We start from the raw sequence: 17,066 nt of genomic DNA on the forward strand, positions 1-17,066 counted from the left end.
AAAAGTATATTCTGTAAGACTAGGGAGGAAGAAAGAATTTCACACAAAAAGTTTGCTTAAAGTAATTAGACCTACATTGCCTGTAAACCAAATTAAGTTAGACAGCATGCTTGTAGATCAGCTACAGAGCTGTAGTAACATTTTAACAAAGATATAGACACAACTTCTTTTACTACTCTTTTGGAGCAAGAGGAAGACAGACTAAGGCAAAAGAACAGACTCAGACACACCCCACAATTGGTCAGCCTGATTATTAAATCTCACCACATTAGGAAAGATTGTTGAACAGCTGAGTTGTTCTCAGGGAAATAAACTTATAAAGCATTCATTCATTCATTATAAGCCTGTCCACTCATTGCTCTTGATGTCAAACCATCTGGCTGGGATGATTTTTTTTTCCTAAAGTTGAAAGAAATTTCCCTTATGCACTTTGGTTATGAAATAGTAATTTATTACCAGGCCATTGTCCGTCTGTCACAATTATTATCAAATCCTCATCTGAGATATATAATTGTATTGTGTGTTAGTGCAAGACCATGTGGGACCCATGTTGAGGAAAATGGCTTTCCTCTCCCTTAAATTATTAAGCTTATGATAATAAAATTGTATAAAATGCATTATTATGGTAGTGAAAATGTTGTTTCATCAAGTAATAAACATTGTGTTATGTTTATGAAAATGAACATTTTCTCTTTGTTCTTTCTAACTGGGCAAACAATTTTTCTTATGGCTTCTAATATAAAAAATGCAGAGTCCTTTATTGGATTCTATCTTCAAGCAAAATTCATAGGAAAGTAAAATATTCAGACCTTGATCCTGCTGAAAAACTAGGGGCTCTATTATTGACTTTAATACAATCAACAGAGTCTAGAAATTAATATAAAAAGCAAGTGTGGGATTCTTATGTTTGCTCTGAACTCTTTATGCCAGGTGAAAGGGCCGATGTTTAGCAAAACACCTAAAATACAGTAAACTACAAGCATTGCCAAAAGAATCTCATAAGCATCCTCCTGCAAATTCTATATGCACCAAAAGATAGTTCCTAGTACAGATATTTCTTAGTCTTCCCTTGTGGTGCAGTCCTGCTCCCTTGGAATTACTTATGTTTCTGGCAAATTCTTTGCATGCTCTAGATCTTGCAGTACTGTTGGGAATGTCTCACTATAGATTCCCACTGGACGTATGAGTGGATAGTCCCGTGAGTAGTCGTGGAGTCTTCCCAATCCCTGAAACAGGTTTTGCTTGCTAATGGGAAGGATTATAGATAGCAAAGCTTTTCTTAAGTTACAAATTCCGAACAGGCTTTTTCAGAGAACTTCACACTAGTTCAAATTGGATTTTTCATCAGCAAATTTAACATTGACATGAATGTGATAAATAGAGCTGGTCAGACAGGAAAAAATGCTATTTCATGGAAGCTGAAACATTCTGACACATCAATTTTGATAAAGTTTTTTTCAGAAAGAAGCAGAAAAGAAAAGATTAATCATTGAATTCTTAAGCATGGGTGCAATAACCTGGTTTGAGGAGTCCTACGGAGATGTAGCATTGTATTCCCTCTATGACTGATTAACAGTCATCTGAAATGAGAAACTCTGCTCAATAGGAAGTGAACTACTGCATCAGAATCCTCTATACATTATTGTGAGTGGAAAACTATGCCCCAGGAATTCTCCTTTGACAAAGGTTTTCTTTATACTTTTTTTTTTAGAGTTACTGTTTTTTATTAACTTTGTATGAAACCTGACACAATTGGCCCTCCATCCCATCTGAAGTCCCAAAACACTTCTCTGTGTTAACATTTAATAACAGCACTTCACCCATAAGCTCAGTTTAGTTCTCAGTTATTTGTGAAACTCCGGTAATACATTCAAACATCTGTGTCCCAGAAGATAGTAATAATTGGCTAACATCACTTTCTGATTCTCTTAACCCTTTTTTGTCTGACAAATATATCAGATACCACTTTGGTATTCTTTGTATTCTGATACTGTTAAGGCTTTAGATTGTCTGCACTATATGGATTTGGCAAACTCCTCAACCTTTCATTAAATCAAATCAGAATGCTACACCTTCTCTGGACTGCATGTAATGTCCTGTTGAAAAAAAAAGTACCTCCTGAATAAACAATAGGCAAGGTTTTGTGCAACTGAAATCAATAATACATTCACAATTGGGTTCAGATGGAACAGAAAGTTCTCTACACAGCACTTGAAAAATATTTGAACATAAAAGATCTAAAATTTCCAGATATAAATAAATAGATGTGGCAAACAAAATCTAATGGAAATACTAAATGGAGCTTGATTTTGTTTTTCATTGGAAAGTATGTTGAAACTGTTCACACAGAGAAAACTATTAGCAGCATTGTATTAATGTACATTCATTGATGGATGAATAGATCTAACAATTTGTGCTCTTTGAGTAGGCGATAAAGCAGTAATTCAGCATCTTGAGCAAAATGCAGCAAAATGTCATTTGTAGTGGAAAAATGTTATTTTAATGAAATATTTATTGAGTCCTTTTTCTGGTGCAGTTTTTGGCCCAAAACACAGACTGCTTAATGATCAGAATAGTTTAATGAATATGTAACACATCCTCTTGACACATCTTCTTTCTACTGTCTATAAAGGGACAGTTAGGCTGACCATTTCCATCTACATTGTACGTGTGGGAAATTAGATGAGAAAAATTTCACTTTTTGCATCTTGGTTACAGATGTAACCAAGCCTGTGTTATGCAGCAAAAAAGGCAGGCGGAATGTATAGGCTAAACACCGGCCACAGTACCCAAGGATTTTTCTATATGTTAGTAAGCAGGTAAGTAAGCAGAGGGTGATTGCTCAAGACAATACTACTGGAATGTATTTAGCTCAGTCCCTACAGCCACAATAGCTGGGACTATTCAAAAGGAGTATAGTCAGTACAGGAACTGAGTTTGCGTTTTATCTTCTGGTGACTACCGGAGGAGCCCTTTTTTGGCAGAATAACAAAACAGCACCAGTGGTTTTGGTGTTTATACAAAGTGTTTATGGCCACAGTTAAAATTTTGTTCCATATAAGAACTGAGCTGAAAGATATTGATAATTAGTTTTACCTGTCATCGTGTTAAGATCAATAGGTTTTTCACTGTATTATTAAAGTTTGTCTCTGAATTCTATACCTTGAGGGTACCACCAGCCCTGACTGTCCCTGCCCAGTGCCCGCAGCTACCCCACCCTGCCCAAGGCGCAGGACCTCACGTCAGCCCCATGGGGCCATCAGCCCCTGCCCCGGCGACGCCAGAGCAGGACCAGTCTCCAGCTCCCCGCAGCCCTGCCCTGCCTGGCCATGGGCCCCCCAAGCTGGGCTGTCCTGCAGGCCCATGTCCTGGCCTGGCCTCAGCCCATCCCCGTCCCCATCCCCCCCCAATGCTGCCCCTGTGTCCCCCGACTGCCCTGCTCCTGGCTGGGGAAGTGTGACGGGCCCTGGCTGCCAGGCCCTGCCCTGCCCGACCCAGTGGGGCCCCTGATGCTCACGGCCCCAGGGAGCCGCTGGCCCCCACAGTGCCCTGATGGGATTTCAGTGTCTGGCCACGTGCAAATCAATTCAGCACCATTTCTGACAGCCCCCACAGTCTTGATATTCTGTGGTCTCATTTCAGTAATTCCTCACATCAGACATACACCTGTGTTGCATCCCCTACCCCCCTAAATCTCCTTCAAACTAACCATACTGTACACCTGAAGCTTTTAAAAGCAAATGACAAGGGAATGAAAATAAATATCTTCTTGTCAAATGAGATCCACAACGCCACATGTTAGTTTATCTTTCTTAAGGCAATGCATCTAATTGCTGAGCAGTCAACAAAGCATTATTTAAGAATTGTCCTAAGTAATTAAATTAGGCTACTCCAGTTTGCTTAAACACACATTAATCTTTCATAGTGACACCAAATTTGCAAACACCTTAGGGGAAAACTCTGCAGTAAATCATTTGTAAATGTAATAAACGTTTAACCTGTAAAATAATAGATGAGGTAGAATACTTCAAAGCGGTTCTAGTTTACTTTTTTTTTCCTTGATTAAAAAAAGTGAATCAGAGCTGCTTAATAATTTCATTTTATCATTCATGCACAAAGTCTATTGTGTGTTGTATTTGATTGATGGGAAAAGGGGCAATTTGTATATGTTTTAAACATAAAAAGTTTTTTAAAAGTGCACATTTTAAAAGTTCAAATTCTCTTCATGTTATATTTGGTAAAGTGCATAGAATCTGCCTTGTTTTCCCATTCTAATTTGAAACTGGACGTGAGAGAAACTTAATTATGATTGGACTAATGGTTATTGGCAAAAGTATATAGATTATAAGCTATGATGCAAGAAATACTACTTTTTGGTGCCATGACCTGAGACTAGACTTAGATACATGACCAGTGTTGGAAGGTAATTTAGCAAGATCACTTCTAATATTTGTGTTCAGCCTGACTTAGCTTTGCATGCAGTTTCCTCTCAGTGTGAGGCAAGCGGTGGCATTAGAAAGTTACACAGCGAGTCTCTGCCTCTCCTGTTGAAACTTGGCACGGTGCACCTGGGCTGTACAGTGTGTGAGTTTTCTCCTCCAAGTAGCTGAGCCACAGCCCTTCTTAGAGGAATCAGTAGCAGCTGCGACTGCTCTGTCAGGTGGTGCTCATCATCTCACTGAATTAGACACTCTTGTGAGCAAGAGCATCAAAGTGTACCAGAAATTGAAAATGCTACACTATGTTCCTGAACGAGGCAAGGGAGAAATATATGCTATGGGCATGACCATACATTGAAACGATGTTCACAATTTGCATGCATTTGGTTTTCTGTGAACAACCCTATAGAAATCCCTTTTTGTATGCAAGTGAGTACTTCATATGAATCCATCTATTTTTGTTTCTGTAAGTCAAACACATTGTTTTGTAATGTATGTTTTGTATCACTTATTTGCGGAAGTGATGGTGTGAAAAAGTGAGCCCGCAAATGACTATGTCTGTATCCAAAGTGAATAGCATATGTGTGCTACAACATCAGCTCAGTTTTTCATTGATCAGGGGATACTCCACATACTCTGTGACCAGCCCAGACCACATTATATTATCCTTTTAACATATGTTAAGATTTCTTCTTTATAAATACCAGGGTGCAAACAGGGCACAAATATGACCTGGAAATGAGAAGAGCTTTTGTATCCTGCAAGTCTCTGACTATGACTACAGTAGTAAACGGTTTGGACAAGCAGAAGTAGGTTTGTAGCACAAATGCTGATGCTGAGAAACTGATGTCCATGTTGTAGCTGTCTACTACAGAGTGCAAAATATGATGCCGAGGATCTGACATGCATGCTATACACATTTCAAGCACTTTCTTTGTTTGATTTTATTTTTTTAAGCTTCGAACTCGTTCTAGACTGGTTCCATTAAGTGGCATTAAATGTACTGCTCAAACACTTCCTGGCTTAAAGATATCCCTAGAGTGAACCAAAGCCTAGTAAATGGGAATTATGAGAAACTTTGATTCCGAAGCAGTCGTGATTTGAACTGCTGTGTTCATGTAGATACATTTGCAGTGAGTGAGTTAGTAATATACAACTGGAAATTAGATTAACATCCCATGAAGAAAATTTCCTTTAAAATTAGGCAATACAATCGGAACGAGACTATAGAGCTCCTCTTATTGATTTTCAGGTGTATAAAAGTTCTGTATCTAGTTTACATTAATTGTTTTGGCTTCCAATACAGGTAACAGGAACAGAGATAAGTATGGTACATAAAAAAGGTTGAATGTATCATCATTGTCTTAGAATGGATGAAATTATCTTTTGGATGTAACAAACTTCTTCCATTCACATTAGAGAAGTCTAGAGCAATGACAAAATGCGTAATTATTAGGCAGCTCAAAGAAGATGGTGTAGGCCCCAATTCTAGTAACATCTTTTAAGAAACAGCATAAGCTTTAAGTTCTCACTGCTTTTCGGTGATTTTATGCTGAAGGCTATAAAAAAAGGTATATAAAAAAAAATCTGTGGTTTGCAAACAGTGTTGGCAATTTCTGATTTTCAGTAGAAATCATGCCCTTTTGAACTTTGAGGAAAATGGATGAAGCCAGCTAGTGGTTCAGTTGCTCAGCTAGTGTGCTAGCATTAGTATTAGCTGTTTTGATCTTTTTTTTAAAAAGGCATAGAGTAAAATCATGTAATTCATGTGCATGTGAAAATCTGATCTGTGCATTCAGATTTCTTTGCTGTTCCTTCTCCATTTCCACATCTAATTTATTGAATGTCTCTATTATGAAAATTTTAATATACTGAGTGTATCAAAGCTCAGTCTTATCAGCTACTCTCTCAAGTATTCACTACCCAGAAGGACACAGCTGTACTCCACTTGTCTGACACATGCCAAAAAGTCCAGGTGAGCAAGAGAAGTAGTGATGAGTTGTTGACAGAAGATATTAAGTGAAAAATGCAGGGAGATAATTTAATATGCAAGAACTCACAATATACCCAATTTTATCTATGTATTTCCAAGATACTCATCAGAACTCCCTTCTTTGGCAAACCCTTCTACTCCAGCCAAATTGTACAAAGAGTGCTGTGAGAAGAAAAAAGCCCTATCGATACTTCTACCAGATACATCTTCCTTCAGCTTTCAGTCTACTAATTCAAGGGGAATATACCAATGTACTTCCAGAGCAGTGTTAACTGCTGTAACTTCTAAAGCAAAACTAATATTCTGTGTCACTTTGTAAGGGTAAGGAAAGAGGGACTACCAAAACTACAAAAAAATGCTCTGTGGTATGGATACACAAATGATATTAATTTAGGGCTGGGCAATTTAAAACAAAACAAAACAAAAAGCTTGAGGATTTCCTTTGAATAATTTATCCAGATTTTTTTTGGTCTAGAAGTACTGATGAAATTGTAAAAGATCCAATTCCTCCCGTAAGATTTCCAATATATTTCTCTAAAAAACTACCTTTTATTTCTGCCTTCTCTAGTAATAAGAAAAGATAAAAATTCTTCTATTTGTCTAATTTTCTTCCTCAACAGAAGTGTGGGGTTTTTTAATAAATGGGCAAATGGATAATTCTCACTGTTCCACAAGAATCTACAGGAGTATTAACGCTGAAGATGTGTGCTCACAGCATGAATCAGCAATTTCTTTAAAAGATATGGAGCTGCTTTTCATTCAAACAGTAGATATTTTGGTATATTCAGATAATTAACAGCTCCAGCCTGGGTCACTGTTTTATGCTGACAGTACTTGTTTTCAGTTAGGAACAGTGAGAAAAGCTCAGTCCCAAAGAGCTATGAGTCAGAACAGTCATATCTAATAAAAATACAGGAACTGGGTATCTGGAGCAGCAGTGCACCCCTCATCATGCTGCAAGACTCAGTTTAGAGGGCAACAGTGGTAAGTGCAGAGAAGAAATAAAAGATTCACTTGAGATTAACCAGCATTTCTTTGGCAAGAGACAGATGACCGAGAAACACCTTGCAACTTTTGATGATTCAAAATTGTCAGAGTGATGAAACAGATGTCAGTCAGGCCTAAAAAATATGGAAATTTTGTAGAGTGTTTTAGCATACTACGCTAGTTGCAAGGAAAAATGGATATTCAAAGAGACTGAAGTTTTGTCAGAGATGTACTTGCTATGTGATTCTAAGTTCCTGAGTAGTTGGCACAAATTCTTAGGAAAATATATTGGAGATCTTGACTTTGGCAGAAAATCATATCTATTTGTTCTGCTTCAAGAGGCTAAGAAACAGATTATGAAATGGTTCAGAGAGAGCCATTAATGGGGGTTGGAGTGATACAGAGATGTAGACTAGAACACAGTTTGTACCCGTACGCTCCAGTACCCCAAGGGCGTATGAAAAAACACTTTAAAAACTAACCTGTCTATACGCTGTTATTTAATGATGTGTATTTCTCTGCAGTCATCCTGTCCTAAAATAAATGCTATTTTGCACTACTGTGCAGAGAAAAAAAATGCAGGTACTGCACAGTAGTCAAGATTGTTAATATTAAACATAGTGGTTTGAAAGGAAACTGCAGCCTTAAACCATGATTCTATGGAAAGGGAAAATGAGTTAGATTGAGTTCTGAGCAGATTATTTCCAAACCGTGAAATACTTCTGTCCTAAGAACGAAGAATAATACTTGTTCTCCATCACCTTCTTTAATGGTCAGTTTGCCCAGAAGTGTATTTTATCAGTGCGGTATTTTGTCAGTAGTATGAAATAATCTGTAAACTTGGCTCTGTTGTTATTTCTGTTTGTAATTAATAGTCAGGCTTAACTGTGGAGGTCTGCACTTGATTGGAAAGTCTGATTGGAGCTTGTGATGTTTTATTCAGAAAAATGCTTTCTTTAGAAAAAAATCCTGCCTCCACCTTGTGAGAGCTTTACAAAAGTCACTACTTGGTTACGTAGTGCTTGTATGTCAGAAAGCCTAATATTGGTTTTTACTGTCTTATCTTTTTGTAGTATCTTCCCCCCACCTTTTTGTTGTTCTTGTTGTTAACAAGGTTTAAGTTGGGTATATATAGCAATACCTTGAGCTAGGAGTAGTACACATTCTTTATCAGGAAATATATAAAAGTAGTTTTCCAAGTATATGTTGTAAAAATTATTAATGAGAATGAAAATGTTATGACATTTTGGAGGCATACATTCTTACTGAGCATTTTACGTGAAGAGAAATACTTGTACCGTGGTAACTCTAACCATTACTGGCCCAGCCAGAAACAAGTATGCACAAAGCTAACACTAGTCACCTTCAGACACCACATCTTCAGCATAGCTTTTACTACATCGTGTCTTGATCCAGGTGATTTTCAAACTCACAGGAGATTAAAAATTTCCTGTTTATATTTATGTTCAGGAGGCTAAGGAGGGGACAGGCTCAAAAAGAAGATCTGTACCTAACATCATCATCCGTTCAAGCAGACTTCAGGCCTGCGGTGCTGAGTGGATCCTTAGGTACCGGCTCAAAGAAAATGTCTATCTTTAACAGACAGTGGAAAACAGTACCTAGTAAATGCCGCTGTGAAGCCTTGCAGACTTTGCAACCTGTGAATTGAATGGAGAACAGAAAAAAGATTTGAAACTGTACCGGGTCCAGGTGCCCGGGTGCCGCCAGCGGCAGCAGCAGCAGCGGGGGGGGCTGCAGGGCGGCCCCTGCGAGGCGCGGCCGGGGCTGCCCCGCGCCGGGCACAGCCGGTTCCAGCCGGCTCCAACGGCCCCAGCGCAGGGCACAGCTGAGCCCCTCAGCCGCGGGCGGGCGCCTCGGGGAGAGCCCGGGTAAGGAAGGGCAAAACGCTGCCCGGCAGCCAGGGCTGAGGAACCCGTGTGAGAACCAGCCCTGCGAGCCCCGCGGGGAGAGCGGGGGGGGGGCGGGCTCCGGGCGCCCCAGCAGAGACGCCCCTGCGGCCCCGGGAGAGACCCCGCTGGGGCAGGTGGACGTGCCCTGAAGGAACTATGGCCAGTGGAACGCCCACGCTAGAGCAGGTTTATCCTGAAGGACTGCAGCCCGTGGGAAGGCCCTGCACAGGAGCAGGGAAAAGCATGAGGAGGAAGGAACGGCAGAGAGGGGCTGTTATGGTCTGACCGCAGCCCCCAGTTCCCATTCCCCTGTGCTGCTTGGGGGGGAGGAGATAGAGGAGTTGGGGGTGAAGGAATGAAGTTGAACCTGGGAAAAGGGGGAGTGGGGGGAAGGTGTTTTAGTTTTTGTCTTTGTTTCTCACAATCCAACTCAATTTCAATTGGTAATAAATTAATGTTTCCCCAGCCAGCCAGATCTGTTTTGTCAGTGAAGGTAACTGATAAGTGATGTCTCTGTCTTTATCTCTACCCATGACCTATTCATCTTATTTTCTCGCCATGTCCTTTGGGGAGGGGGAAGAAGAGAGTGACTGGTTGGGTGTCTAGCAGCCAGCCAAGGCCAACCCACCACAGAAACTAAATCAAAGTAACCAAATTGAAATCAAATTACAATATTTCCTTAAACTCTGTACCAGGTTCAAAATCTAGTGTGCAAAATCTAGCCAATAGCATGTTTTCTATTAAAAGAGGCTTTATCCTTTTGTCCTGTAAAACTCGGGAGAAACTCCTCTCTAGCATTAAGCACCATTTCAGATTGGATTCACAAATGCTCAGCATCAGTTTTGCAGGTAGTTGTAAATATAACCAGGTAATCCAGTATGACTCATAAGCATCGAACTTGCCAGCATTTGATGGAAATCTTCAAATTCTGCAGTAGTAATCACAATATGCCTGCTGTGAGAGAAGAAACTGTTAGCTTAAACCTTTCTTTCAAAAAAACATAACAAAGCAGGAGCCTGACGTGCTGGAAGTACATTAAACCCTTTAGTAAAGGTTTAAAGAAATTTTTTGAACATAATTATAGTTACTTTTATCTATTGTACAAATGCTAACAATTGTATTTCTACTATGCATTGGGTCCTCCTACTGCAGGAGCAGTGCAAATGTGTTTTTTATCTCAGTAGTTTCTTACATTACCTCGTGTAATTTCTATGGTCTGGTTTGTTCTGCTGATTCAAAGCAGCATCAGGCACCCAGGTTTTACATAGGTCCAACAGAAGGTCCTAAGAGAAGGCTCAGTATTGTTAGCAGCTGCAGTAAAGCCCACACAGCAGTTCATTAATTTTAGTTGAGGTATAGCCTGGGATTTCACAGGCATGCTTTGTTAGTTTAATGAACTGGGGTAAATATCTTAAATATCCTGGTGAGGCTTGATATTCTTTTATTCAGCTTTACGCATATTTCTGAGGTAGTCTGATAGACTGAAGCCAATGCAAACAGTCAAACTTCCAGGGACAAGCCCTTTCTAAAAAATCCCTCTAATTAAGTCCAGTAAAAGCATCTCATTGCAAATGATGTATCTGGTGAAGATGATCCTGGTGTGGTGTAATTCTATTTTGCAAGTTAAAGTGCCACTTATGTGAATACTTTCAAAAGGTGATTGTTAGACCACTAACAGGTGGTGATTTCTCCTGGAGAGCTCTCAATTTGCTGTCATGTTCTCTGAAGTGAATTTTTACATGCCCTTCATGGTGACTACCACCAGTGACTTTGCACCCTATTAGTTCTCCTAATATGCTTGCAGCTTTTTTTTCCTAACATGTTCCTTGTGCAAGTGATACACTGAGGAGCAGCCTTTCTAAACTCTAGTGAGGAGAAGTGTAGTGAAAGTATTCACCCACAGTTACTTACTGCAGTCTGATTGGCAAGTATCTTGAGCAAGTGTCTAATACACTGCATGAAATTAGAGGTAAGACTGTCCAGGTAATGCTATCCTGGGGTATTGATGCTATACTGTTTCAAAAGTACTGTTCTATTATTTTTCGTCGGGGCTAACATGCATTTTGACCGATGTTTCTCTTTTCTACTATATGTATTGAGGAAACTCTTTTCACTGGTCATCAGTCAATTTATTAGTCAATTTATTAAACTGGTTCATATTCCACTTGTCAAGCATCATAGTTAACAGCAGTGTTCGTACTCCTGGCATGATTTTCTGCTGATAGCAGAACCTTACAATGCCTTGACAGGTTTTCTATGTCTTCAGGAACATCCGGATGTCTGTTTTTTATCTCATATGCTATAAAATTTTCTTTTATGGCACCAACCGACATCAATTTATCATTTTTTTCCCCAAAATTTAAAGATTCTAAGGATTTCAGACTCACTATTAGTTTCAGGTAGAAATTTAGATTTGTTGTTGTCCCTACACTTAACATGGTGTTTCCTCTATATGTCAGAATAGTTGGCCCTTCTACTTTTCCCATCTCATTCATGAAGATAGTATTGCTTCAATGCCATGAGTAGGACTTACCTTGTTCATTCACACTACAGCACCAATTTCTGTATTAATAGTTCTTCTGGGTTCATATCTGTTGGTTAGTGCTTTGTTTGTTACTTACATAGCCAAAATGAAAATTGTGTTGTTAAACTCACCCTTTAAAGCATTTTTGAGGTTCTGGCACTGTAAGTCTTTTTCCCTGAGGAAGGATGGAGGGAGGAGAAGGTACAGTGCATGTCTCCAGACTTGTAAATCATTGCTTTTTCATTTTAGTATGCCTCTCTGTTCTAAAATTTGGGGGATAGAGGATATTGTTGTTGTTTTACCCTATCATTAAGTTGTTTTCTGGTAGTACTTTTCTTTGTGTCTTTCAGATGTGATCTCTTTAAATTCCTGTCCTGTAAAAGCAGTTTCTTAATATCAGCAGTAACGGATTACCCTTCATCGTTTGCCTCAATAGGTTTCAGGTTTCTCTCAAATTTTTTTTTCTTTTTTCTTTTTGTGAACAGTTTATTCCTCAGAAAAAGTATATCTCAAATGTCTTGAACAGCAAAACTATACTTTTCCCTTCTGCTTAAATAAGCTTGCCACTTATATCCTAATCTTTTGTCATTGTGTATATTAGAAAATGAGTGGCTTTGTAGGCTGCAGGTCATTTATCTAGCTCAGGTCCTGCAAAGTTTCAGCCCCATTAGCTTCTTCTGCCTATTCAAGGTTTCTCAGATTTGCACATTGATTTCAAAGTGCATGAAGTCATCGTTCTTTTTTTAAATTCTGACCCCATAGTTTGAGTTCACTTAAGCTGCTAGAAGAACTGAATATCCTGTTATTAATGATTTTAAAACACATTCTCAGCAGCTCAACTGCAAGAGCAAGAAGAATTCTTGAGTCACTTCTTTTTATCTTGAAAACAAGAGGCCATAATAAAACAGTGGAAAAAGCTGCAGTTGGTGCTGTAGTTTTGCAGACAATACAGCATACCTATGTAAGACACATGATGTATTTAATATTTTGCTAATCAGTTTGGACCAACTCTTCAACTAATATCAGTCACCATTACACTGCTGAAGTCCATTTACAATGTCAACTAACATCACCTGCAGGTCTAGCCCCTTAATAAGGTAATATTGTTTATTTTTCTGGCTAAAAAAGACCTTTTTAAATACTATTTTTGACTAAACAATTTTGTATGGCCAAATCTTCTGAAACTCTAATGGCTCTAATTCAGTTATTACTTACTTTATTACCAAGTATAAACATATTTGTATTTAAAGTTTAGATTAGTTTGGACTATAAAAACAAGATTAATGGAGCATCCTCACAAAACTTGATTTGGATTAAGTATTTTGCTCAGTCAGAAGAAATTCTGAAAGCTAGCCACAAATTTTTTTTTTCTACAGGATGTATTAATTAGAATATTCACAACTTCTTAATCAGTTGGGTATTACTTTGCATATTCCAGTGTAGCACAGAATAATTTTAAATGGTTTTATTTATTATTTTCTTAATTCAATTAAATCATGAAACACTAAAATGCACATAAGGAAATATCCAATATACAGATTTTTTTTAGTATTAAAACCCCCATGTATATATGATCTGCTCTAAGAGTTGCAGTCATGTACAAGGAAACCAAGTTAGAATTTTAGGGTTAGAATTTGTTTACAGTCAACTCCCTCTCGTTCCATCTGTATCCACAATGAAGGGATATTGGTATCTTTTCCAGGATGAGGCATTCCAGGGCAAATCCTCTCTGACATCCTTTATTATTTTAGAAGGAAGACTCAGTCCCACTTTAAATACAATGGAAGGACTACATGACTATGCATGTTCTAAGCAAGGTTCTGGGGGAGAGATTTGGTCCTTGAGACATATCAATAGAGCCCGTAGGCTAAAACTGAACACAAGTAAGTATCATTATAATAGTTCTTTTTTTTATTTAGGTCACTATTTCATTTCTGCTTTTGTTATTTTTTCATAACTGCTTTTGTTATTTTATTATAAATTTTGTGTTTCTCTATTGAATAAATAAACCCATATATATTCCAAAACCCTGTAAATTTCAGCTATACTTGAATCTACCCACTAGATACGAACCTAATTCTTTCTTCTTTTCTCTCAGTTCCTATATTTCGTTGCTCCTTCTCATCAAAGGAGTGTCTCTAGTTTGGATATGGCCAAAGTCTAATAAAAATCAGACAAAGGAGCAATCCAGGACGGCAGCCTATGATTAGTCTATGTACTTAGTTGTGCCTGGCTGCAAATTGTCTTTCTGGACATCTTTACTATTTCCCCGAATGTACTAACATGCGAAGTTCTTCAGAGCGTTCAGTTTAGCTTTTGATTACTCAATGTATCAGATGTTCTTCCTCCCCAGGAATAGCCTGTTACCGCTTTCACTTTATCTCACTCACAGAACACTAAAAAAACCCTCAAGTAAAGCCTCAAACTAGTTTTCTGAACAGTTCTAATGTAGTTCTTACCTGGCCAGCACTCTGTTTTCAGTCAGCCTTTGACTGACAAGCTCCTTAATTTCCTTTCTGAGCATCCAGGAATAGCTAACTGAGGGACTCCCGTCCTGGTTCCTTTCCTGTTTGCTCCTAACTAAAGATCTGATTCTTAATGCTGAGTAGTTCCTCGTACTCTGCACTGTCTGTTAATTATCTTTGATTGACTCCCAGCTCTGCCAGCCGCTCTCTCCATTCACTCTTTCAGAACTTAACTTCAGCTCATATCAAACTCTTCTTCATTAACGACTGTCGCTGTCTCACTGCAGATAGCTTCTCAAAGCTCTTGGCTTCTCAGACTAGCTCACGTGTACACGTCTCAAATAAATTTCATTCCCATCTGAGATCTTGCCAAGAGGATACAGCACATTTCTGTGAGTTAGTGTGGCCATGAGCCATTATTTCAAATGCAAACAGTCATTTGCTTTACTATAGCCTTTAATTAGTATGCTATTAACCTGGATCTGTCATCACAACATAGCTATTATTATTAATTATTCTATGCTAGCCAGGGCAGCTGGGTTTCTCTTATGTTTCCTCAAATAGCACTAACAGTAGATTTCCGAGCACTTCAAAAAGCCAGACTGTGCCCAGATTGTTAATGTTCTCTGACCTTTGGGGAAGCCTAATTAAAATAGTTGGAGAATTTCAAATGGAAAGAAAGAGGGTAGCAATTTATAATTAAGCATAAACATTTGGCTCCAGAAAGAGTTCAAGGGAAGTTATAGACTTCCTTGGCAGTTTACCATGCGCTTAACCAAAATGCTCTGTACGTTGAAGATAAACCTGTTAGAATATAATATGTAATAAAGAAAATGGGAATCACAACTATGAAAAGGCATCCTAACAGCAGATTCTGTGTTGTACCAATGATCACCCACTCTTGGCCCCTTTTCACATTAGGTACCTTGGTTTCAGAGACGGTGTTCAGAAGTTCAGTGTTTTAGAATCCATATCTTGTCTAGGGGAAGAAGGAGTTAGGAAAGTTGTTGTTTGGCTCCATATTTAAATCGTCTCAGCAAGATCTAAGCAGGATATAATTACACAGAATACCAGATCTGTATCTTGATCCAGATGTAGACCTTTGGTCTGAAATTATCATTATGGAAAGTACAAACACTATCTCTGCTCCCTAGATATGTTTAATAGGAAATAATAACTCATTGGCTATTCAGAATAATTTCCTCACACAGTACGTAATTACACAACAGGAAAATAGCAGAAATATGGAACTGAGAGACAAAGCGGGGGGGAGGGGGGGGGCAGGGGGAAAGATTCTAATGCTGTCCCTATCATTCTCATCCACAGGGAAGGATCTGTGACTCAGACCTTTGGCTTTGAGTTTAAGAGCTTCTAGTCAGAAAAAGCAGGTCGAGACTGTGAGAATATGGCAACACTGTGAACACAGCAGTGTGCAGCGATACCTTGACTTAGCTTTAGCTGTTAGCTCCTGAGCTGAAAGCATTACACCCATATTAGGCTCACACTCTACACACACTTGCTAGTCCTTCTCAGAGGCAGGCGCAATTAACCCAGCTTTAACCTCGTTCCTTAGAGTCCTACCTCCACATTGCATCACATCGTGGATTTGTGCCCTCTCTCCAGTAGCCAGCTCATCTATCCCTGACACAGCATCACCTGAGTGAGGAGATATGCTTAGCTGCCATTAGTTACCATTTCCTGTATAACATTCATTTTTTCGCTCATTGGTCATGTCAGTTAACAGTCTGCAGAGGTCCCTTCATTAGTAATGTTTCTTCTCCTTTGTGTAGTCTCCAGCATAGGGCTAAGAAGAATGAACGAAGAAAATCAGTGCGAGTTCAGCAATGTAACAGTGGTTCCCCTCCCCACACTTCAAAGCACGAATTCATCCAAGCTCTTCTCCTAGATTAAGAGAGTAAGTGAGAAAAGCAGATTTTCCAAGTGAACTAGGACTGGTCTGGTTTTAAACCAAACATCTCAGTGCATCAGTGTATAATGATACTTCAGTTTTAATGAAACAAAAACCATGAGAAGCAGTGACTAAGCTTCAAAACAGCTATTACCACAGCAGCATTGATACTATGCAGATCGGATATGTATCTAACCTCTTAATTACATCGAGAAGCAATTGTTTAGACATTCAGTTGTCTATTAAAAAATTGCAAGCACTGTATTAGCTTATTGTATTATACTTTTTAGCTTGAAGATGTAGACTTCTTTTTTTTTAATAAATAGCAGAAGTGAGGCAAAAGTCAGATAATACATTAGGAAAATGTTCTGTACTGAAGATGGGTGTTCCTGGAAAGCAGTGTCAATTCATGCTACTCTTTTTGTTGGCTGAGGAGACAGGTAGCTTAAGATGAGCTTCTGTACTTCACACAGTGCTGTGAGCATGTGTTTCATTTTTCCATTTTTATCATCATGAGGACATAGGACAAAGAGAAAAATAATAACAAACAGTTCATGTAGTGCCATCTTAAACTATCAGAACTGCGTGCTAAGTAAATGCAAGTTAAAGCCCTAAGATATTTTCATTTGCAAGCTCAGAAAACCAAGTATTTTGTATGGAAGAAATGTGCGAAAAACCTGACGCATTATTGATAACCTGTATGTATCCTGGTTTCTTTTTTGTTCACATTGTTGTATTGGCCTATTTTCTAAGGAATTATTACTGCTTTTCAAATAAGTTCATGAGGTATGTTTGAAAAAAAAAAAGCTGGTTGACATTTTTTTTTCCTTTGTTTCTGG

Source organism: Calonectris borealis, chromosome 2 (assembly GCF_964195595.1).
Source record: "Calonectris borealis chromosome 2, bCalBor7.hap1.2, whole genome shotgun sequence".
Classification (NCBI taxonomy): domain Eukaryota; kingdom Metazoa; phylum Chordata; class Aves; order Procellariiformes; family Procellariidae; genus Calonectris; species Calonectris borealis.